This window comes from Morone saxatilis, unplaced genomic scaffold (genome assembly GCF_004916995.1).
Source record: "Morone saxatilis isolate NCDOM2014 unplaced genomic scaffold, NCSU_SB_2.0 Contig21, whole genome shotgun sequence".
Lineage (NCBI taxonomy): Eukaryota > Metazoa > Chordata > Actinopteri > Moronidae > Morone > Morone saxatilis.
The window spans coordinates 19282040-19290176 of NW_023339774.1; the positions used below are offsets into that span (position 1 = coordinate 19282040).

Below are 8137 nucleotides of genomic sequence, written 5' to 3' on the forward strand. Positions count from 1 at the left end.
ATCCAAGACCTTTCAGACATTAATAATTTTTTCCAGCCGAGCTCACAAACTCTGCAGTAGCTGTTACAGTAAAGCGTAAATTGGACTTATAATTTTGCTTGCTCTAGTTGGGGCCACTTACAGAGTAATTGATAAACGTGTTTAAAAGGAAGCCTTTTTTAAATTCAGCTCGAACTACTGCATGTGTTTTGAATGACAAACTCCCTGTGATCCATTGTATGTCCCATTTGTTTTAATTGGGCTGCACTATGGCTCATGAATGAAACCAACGAAACTGCTTTAATGCACCAACATGTATTTCATAATAAACAAAGGTGAGTTTTGCTTGTTTGGGAGCTGATTTTTCCTGTGTAATGTTTTATTTATTTGGCTGCTGAGCAAATTTTTAGAATGTAGCTGGCAACATTTGACTTTCATGTGCTCAAATTTAGTGTCAATGTGTTCCTCTGTGATTATGAATCTTTCTGAAAATTAGACAGCTGAATTGCTGACTTTTAATATATGCTGTTTGAATTTATTTTTTTTAATGCTCTTAATGGATTTTTCTGGAGAAACCAATAACATTTTTTTTTTTTTTTTTGTGATTGCGTTCATCAAAAGCTTCCAAACAGTAATTTTGTGCACAGTTGCCCTAATCTCTCTATTCCTTTGTTGGACACCACCTCCTCCTCCCTTGGTCTCTTTCTTCCACACAAGACTCCTTTATGTGCACTAACATGCATCAGCTAAACCAAACACAACGGTCGCTCCTGTGGCTCTAACTTTCACATTCAAAAGGAAACACGGAAGTTAGTTTGTCAGGCAAATGAATATAGCTGGTTCAGCTCCACAATTTCCCATTCATTCTCACACCAGGAAGGGATGACATCATTCCAGTCAGACCTTGTTTATGTTGAGTGAGAACTGGACTATTTACAGTACAGAGGGTGTCAGTGCTTCTGGCCTCAAGGGGAAAATTGTGACATCTTTCAACATTACATTAGTTCAGTCAGTAGCTTCCTGCCTCCCTTATGTTATAATGATATAAGAGTAATATTCTTTTAAAAGTTTAAATTTGGCTAAAGGAGCAACATCTCATAGACCTATTTCACGACTTATTCTCAGTCAAAGTTTATGGTCTTAAAAATAGTTCAGTTAATATCAGGACTGTGTGTTCTATTAAAGTGTTAATATTTTTAAGACCTTAATGTTTATTTATTAATCTATTAAAGCAATAGTTTGACATTTTGGGAAATGTGCTTCCTTGTAGAGGGTTAGCTGAGAAGATTCTTATATTCTCTTATCTGTTAGATATGAAGCTAACATCAGCAGCTGGTTAGCTTAGCTTAGCATAAAGCCTGGAAGTAAGGGGAAATGGTTAGCCTGGCTCTGTCCAAAGCTAATAAAATCAATCTGCCAGCACCTCCAAAGCTCACAAATTAACATGTTAACTCTTGTTTGTTTAATCCAAATTTAAAAAATAATTAAAAAAAACCACTTTACTGTATCTTCTCTATCTGCAAGAAAGTGAATAAGCATATTTCCCACAATGTAGAACTATTACTTTAATGGCACATCGCAGCAGGCAGCCTTTTTAATATTCATCTTCCCAGTGTGTTTACTTTTCTGCGTTATTGATTTAGGTTCCATTTTGTTGAATGGGATCCAGTAAAACGAAGCAGCAACATAGACAAAAATATCCAAAATAATTAACAAAGGATTTCGTGCACTGGTATCAGAAAAGTGGTGTATGTGACAATGGATTTTGTAAGCTTAAGCAAGAAAACGTCAAAGCGTTGACTTGATCTTCGATGATGAAGAACAAGAAGAGAAAGCTTTAGTGTTCATGTTGATGCCTAATGAATGTGACAGTGTGCAGAATTTATTTTTAGACTTGTTGAAAACAACTGCAGACTAACCAACAATACGCAGGAGAATTATTGTTTCCCAGTATCAGAACCATTAATGAGTTCTCTACATAAATTGCTCAGCTAAAGTGTGTTGTTCAGTATGAATGTCTGTCAGCATTGTGAGTAGCGTGTTTACTTGTCAGGAGACAAATAAAGAATCTTAATGATTTGAGATGGAGAAGATGGTGAAGTTCTATGTATATGATGTTGATTTACTTTAATTTTGTAGTTGTGGTGAATAAGAATGAGTAGAGGAATTGGCCGGGCGATGCAATGCACTACAGTAATTGCTTTCTCTATAAAAGTAATCACCTTAATTCCTACAAGAGAGTGCTTCCATGTTTACAGTATACTTGTATGTTTGTGTGTTGTTATGCATGTTTGGCTGACCACAATGATTTTTCGAATTGTTAGTGTTAGACTGTCAATTTCTTATTTAAAAAATGTAAAAAATCGTCCTAATATATATGCTTGCTTGCTATATTAGTGTATCTGTAGCAAGGTATCTGTAATCATAGTGCCATGTATGAAGGTATTTTACTTTCAGTGTAACAGGCACCACTGACACCTCATGTCTCGCATAAGATGATTTCCTTTGGTTAAGCTTTTGTGTCTCTAGTCTTGCTAGGTTTGTAGTCTGGATTTAAGAGTGTATAGCCGCTATGTTCCCCTCATTACATAAAATTTGTAGGATTTATATAGATTTTAATGATTGCTATAGCAGCTATGCGTGCCCTTCATCTTAATTAGGAGCAGCCTGTCAGAAGCTACTGCACTGCATCGTGCGCTTTACTGTACTTCTGACATCTAACACCGCCTCATAATAAAAGGTAGCTATCCAGATGAGTGCAGTGACATTGTGAGCCATTCGTGTGAAGCGGTGTGAGCCAGCTAGTGACATACAGCCTGGCTGACATGACGGTGCAGCACCAGAAAGGCCATGTACTCGCACTCACTCACACTTTTTTAAGGCTGACCCATAAATCCAGTTCATTTTAACATAACAGTAGGTAAAAAATGGTAATGGTAATGGTAAAATGGTATTCCCATGAGAGAGGCAGTCATTGAAATACTGTTTTTTGTGCTAATTTGATGGCAGAGACCACTACTTATTGAAGCACCAAAGAAAAGCTCTTATCTGGAGGGGGATGTGAAAAGGACAGCCTTTTCTTTAGCTGTAAGGTGTAAGCAGCCTCTCTGTTGAAGTGTCCTTGTGCAGGATGGTCAGTTTCTTTCAGCTCCAGCAGCACTAAACTCATGCTGTGGAGGAGGTCAGGTAGAGTACAGTAAAGATAGAGATTCTCCTTGAGAAACAGTAAAACATGCGAGCATCCCAGGAGCTACCTCTTGTTTGCTCTTCCAGCAGATTAAAGTTGTGTAAAGACTATTCATTCATCTGTATTTGATCTGGATTAACGAGGGAGAGTAAAACTATTATTTATCAGTTTGTTACACGATTTTAAATGTTAAACTCTGTGCCAGATTGTTGCGATAGCATTGTCAATAGGTATACTGTAATTTACCAAGGGGAACATTCTTCCTAGTAAATTACAGGTTTTTATTGTCTTCCTATGACTGGATAAATCCAAATTCCTTGCTCTTATTCAACTTGTGGCACCAGTTGTTAGTGACTACACAGTTTTACCTTACTCTGGAGTGGTGCATCTCTCTGGTGTCCTTACAGTACTTCTGTTCAAACTGGAGGGACGTCTTTAGTAGTTTCCAGTCCTCTGTCATCTCCAGCTGTTCATCCCTTCTGTTGTCTGAGTTTGTACATCACTTCTGTCATTTGCATTTGCTCCTGTCAAACTTGAACAGACAGCAGTCAGAGTGAACACATCACTAAGATGCAAATGGCAGTTACTAATATGCGTAATGTATATAATATGCAGTATACATTAGGCATTCTGACAAACAGAACTTCATTAACAACCAGTAATCAAACAACAAGACAATGTGCCACATCAATTAAATGTGTTAACACATATGAACATATATGTTGTCAAATCCAACCGTAATAAGCAACACATTTAGGCAAAAACAGAAGCTCATGTGATTAGGCGTAATGTATGTCAACTTTTAATGGGCACAGTTGGCGATTAAAGCTATGAAATCCTGCATTTTCTTTTTAGATTGATTACCAATTGGCCAGTATTTGCGTGTGTCAAATGTAAGTATTTAAAACTAAATTATAAATAACTAAAACTCTGAGATTGACTTGAGGTCTGTAATCGCCTACACTAAAACACTACAGTCTTTACTGGCAGCATAATTAAGGTTTGCAACCTGTAGCTACAACCTGAAAATGATATGAGCAGCTGAAGATACAAACAGGTGAATCCTACTTACTTTTACATCTGTAATGTGATCTTGGTCTTTTCTGATTGGTCATGTTGAGTTGTATAGAATAGTCATGTACAGCTGATCTACTGCCGCTGACATTTGTTATTTTAACTGCCAAAAGCGTTAGTTAATGCTGGCTTAAAATAAGAAACCTGTTCTGTCTTGCCCTGGCTTTTCCCACTTGTGAAAACTGGTATGTTTCTTTTTTTTTTTTTTTTTTTGTCCAATATTGTGACGTGTTATCGATCAATCGGCTGTCACCTGCTGAGCTGAATCAGACAAATGTCTCATCTCGTGAACAATATACTTTCTGCACACTGTCAATTAATAGTTCTGCTTGTTTTTCCTGAAGATAAATTATTTCATATAAGTGTAATTGTTTGTCCAGACGTTAATGGAGGCACTTTTTATTTTAGGCGAGGTGGACCACCTCCACTGTAATACACTGGGAAACCTTGCAGTTTGTAGGCTGTGTTTTACAGCATTCTTGTTCTCTACTTCAATATAGAATCATATCGAGTTGAAAATGTCAGACATTTCTGACACATTGGTGGATTGTTCAAATATCTGAATTGAGTAAAAATTGTCGATTTGTAAATTTTTTTAGAACAGAGCAGAAAAGTTTGACAGCTCCTATGACATTTTCTGGATTATGGAAGGATTTGAAGTATACCATTACATCTTCCAGTCAGCGTTTTTGCGAGGGTGCTGAGGTCTCAGAGAATCAGAGAATTTTGAGCGAGCAGTAGAAAAGACCACAGCTAGAGTTCTCAGGGAAGGCCCCAAATACAGCATACAGAGGGTCAGGATCAATAATAAAAATCCTCCAGCTGTGGACCGGACCAAGACATTGCTGTGCATGCTTGGATCACGCCCGCATCTCAAGCAATTTTCATCTATTCATGAGAAGAGTTTTGTCAATATGCTGGTTTTATGGAGCCTGTGAAGTACTTCAAACTGTAGTAGCCTGCATATTGGTGATGAATGGACCAGACCAGACATTTATGATATTAAGAGAAATTGGAATATTTTCTGACAAAACTTCTATCCTGTAAGTACTGGGAGAAGTTAGACTGGCAACATTTGTAAATATCTTTTATTAATTTATTCTGGCTTTAAGGTTCCATTATCTTGACATTATAGGGATCTCCTCGTTAAAAAAAGAGAACATCAAATTATCAGAACATTGTGCTCATTGCCAGTCTTGGAATTAATTGTTTCCCTTTTACAACATTGGACGAGGCATTTGGATTAAGCATTTATGACACCTAACATCCTGCTACAAGGAGAAGTGTGAGGATGCCAACAGATATAATCAGCAAAGCTCTCTAACAGTGTCTGTGTGCTTTGCTGTCGAATCTCCCCCTGCTGGTGGAGAAATCAATATCTTTCAGATCGAGCTGGGCATAATGGTGGAAGATATTACTTCAGACAGTAGGTTTGAGTTTACTGATGTAGTTGTCATGGTTAATAAAACTCAGCTGCTTACGTAGTTTGTGTATGATCAAAATTCAGGTCATTGACTGTTTATAAATGTCAACACAGTTTGCTACTTAAAGTCAATGTATGTACTTTGAGACTATCTTCAATCCATTTTGTATGTATAGTCTGTCTACTTCCTTTGCTACACGTGCTGGGAACAGATAACCGGTTTTATTGATCTATTTGACCTTGCCTAATCTCCAGGTACACTTGAGGTCTCTGACTTTGAAGCGGCATTTAGGTTAGATAAAGGCTAAGATTTTATTCTGAGTGAAGTCTTTAATTAGCCCCCTTTTGTTATTCCCATGGTTTAAAAAAAAAAAATAAATAGCCTTAATTATTCATGTAAAACAAAAACGTCTAATGTTCAAAAAGTCATATTAAACCTAAAATCAAGCAGGGGTGGTTCCTATAATTTTCATGAAAATGCAAATCCTACTAGGCGGTAAGAAGTACTTTCTCAGACAAATGTTACACAGTTGTTACAGTTGATCCTGCATTTGACTTCAGTACAGTCGCTGTATTTACTCAACTACAGCAAATACCCATAATGCTTAAGGAAACGAAAACAGATGATGTGCAAAATGACATAAGTGATGATTTGGTGAAGAGAGTTAACAATATAGAGCTTCTTCCATCTTTCCTAAGAGCTCAGGTGTATCCGAACATCACACACAAGCAACAGACGTATTAGATGAACTTGAAGTCATGCAAAATACTTTGACACATACAAATGACGGATTAGCAATCTTATCCTGTAGCGCAACCATGAGGTTCACATTTGTGGTTTTGAGTGAAATGTCTTAACAACTATTATACAGATTGCCTCAAAAGAAAAGATAAAGATAAATTGTAATAACTTTGGTGATCTCTTAACTTTTCATCCAGTGCCATCATCAAGTCAATATTTTACCATCATGGACATTTTCCGTCAGCCTCAGCTGTACTTTTTGTTTTGTGCGTTGTGTTAACATGCAAACATGCAAAGTTAAGATGGTGAACTTGATAAAGATTATACCTGCCTTACATCAGCATGGTAGCAGCAACACACTGACGTTAACAGCATCATGTACAAATACAGCATCATGGAGCTGCCAGCATGATTGTAGACTCTTGCTGTTTTCTTTTTTTGTTTTCAAGAATAAAGAAAGTTCATCCTGCCACTTTCTCCTGACAACTGGGCTCCAAACTAGTCATTGAAAATGACAGCTTACCTTCGTTGGTCCATGAGCAGTTATTACTGGTTTCCTAATAGCAGTGTAGAGACAAAACATGAAACATTTGTCTTTAGATTTTTGCGCCTACATTTGTCAAAATTAAATGGAGCCCAGGGCAGCAATTTGCGGAGTCTCGGATGAGGGTTGCCAATACTGAATCAGTGCAGCCTTTGATTACAAGGTAGTCAAGTAGATCTGGTCAATGATCTTAAGTGATCGAATTAGAATTAGAATTCTTGATAATTACAAATAAACTCAACTAGCATGCAGAAGCAATAGGAAAGATTAGGGGGATTGAACTTCCTTCACTCTGGTGTCACTCAAGGTGTTTATCTGATGACATTATATGACTTAATATGAGACTAGGGATTTTCCTGCCAGCCAGCAGGAAACCACAGTACAAAAGTACACTTTTGATCTTGAGATGTAGGAAAATCCAAAATAAATCAAGGGGAATTATTAATGAACCATTACACACAGGTCTTTTTTTACAAGAGCAACCCCACAGCTTTGATGTGGTGTCTTGGAGATGAAATGTGGTTGCTAGAAGTCATTAATTGACATTTACCCTGTGGGACAATAAACCATCTCAGGTTCATCATGTCAGAATTGTTATCTCTCGAGCACTCGAAGATGGATAAACAAATTATTAAACGTACAAGGTTTACTTTCATCACCGGTTTGTTTTCCTGACGGACAACTTTTAAAGATGAAAGGTTTTTGTGCAATTACTACCAGTTTGTTTTGCCTATTTGACAGCTTTTCAACCTCTTGTGGATCGTAAAAGTTAATGGAAATACTTATTTATATGAAGCCTTATTCTGACTCTGAAAACACACACAATGAGGTTGTTGCTACACTCATTTAAATCTAAAAGAAATTCTCATTTAAGACTTCTAAGTTGAGTTTTGTCATTTGTACAATGGATTCGAGCCTCAAAGTTTACGATATCATCTGTAAAACATAATCTTTAAACAATGGATTGAATTGAAAAAGATCAATGCAATGAGTTGTTACTAAGTATTAGTTAGAATTACTTGAGAATATGCTGAAGAAACAATATTTATTAAATGTAAAAAGTGAAAAGAAGTTATGTATTACACAGCATGTATTTCTATCAGTAAAGTGACTGTTAAGTGGAAAATTCACAGATCTAAAATCTATATAAGTGAAAGTTTTTTGGTAACTGTACACACAAGGTGTGCT

The 8137-nt window shown here is 36.7% G+C and overlaps 1 protein-coding gene across 5 annotated transcripts in view; it reads left to right on the forward strand.

Moving 5' to 3' along the window:
* Positions 1-8137, forward strand: part of mast4 (microtubule associated serine/threonine kinase family member 4) — a 97818-nt gene that overhangs the window by 34891 nt on the left and 54790 nt on the right. The window lies entirely within an intron of this gene.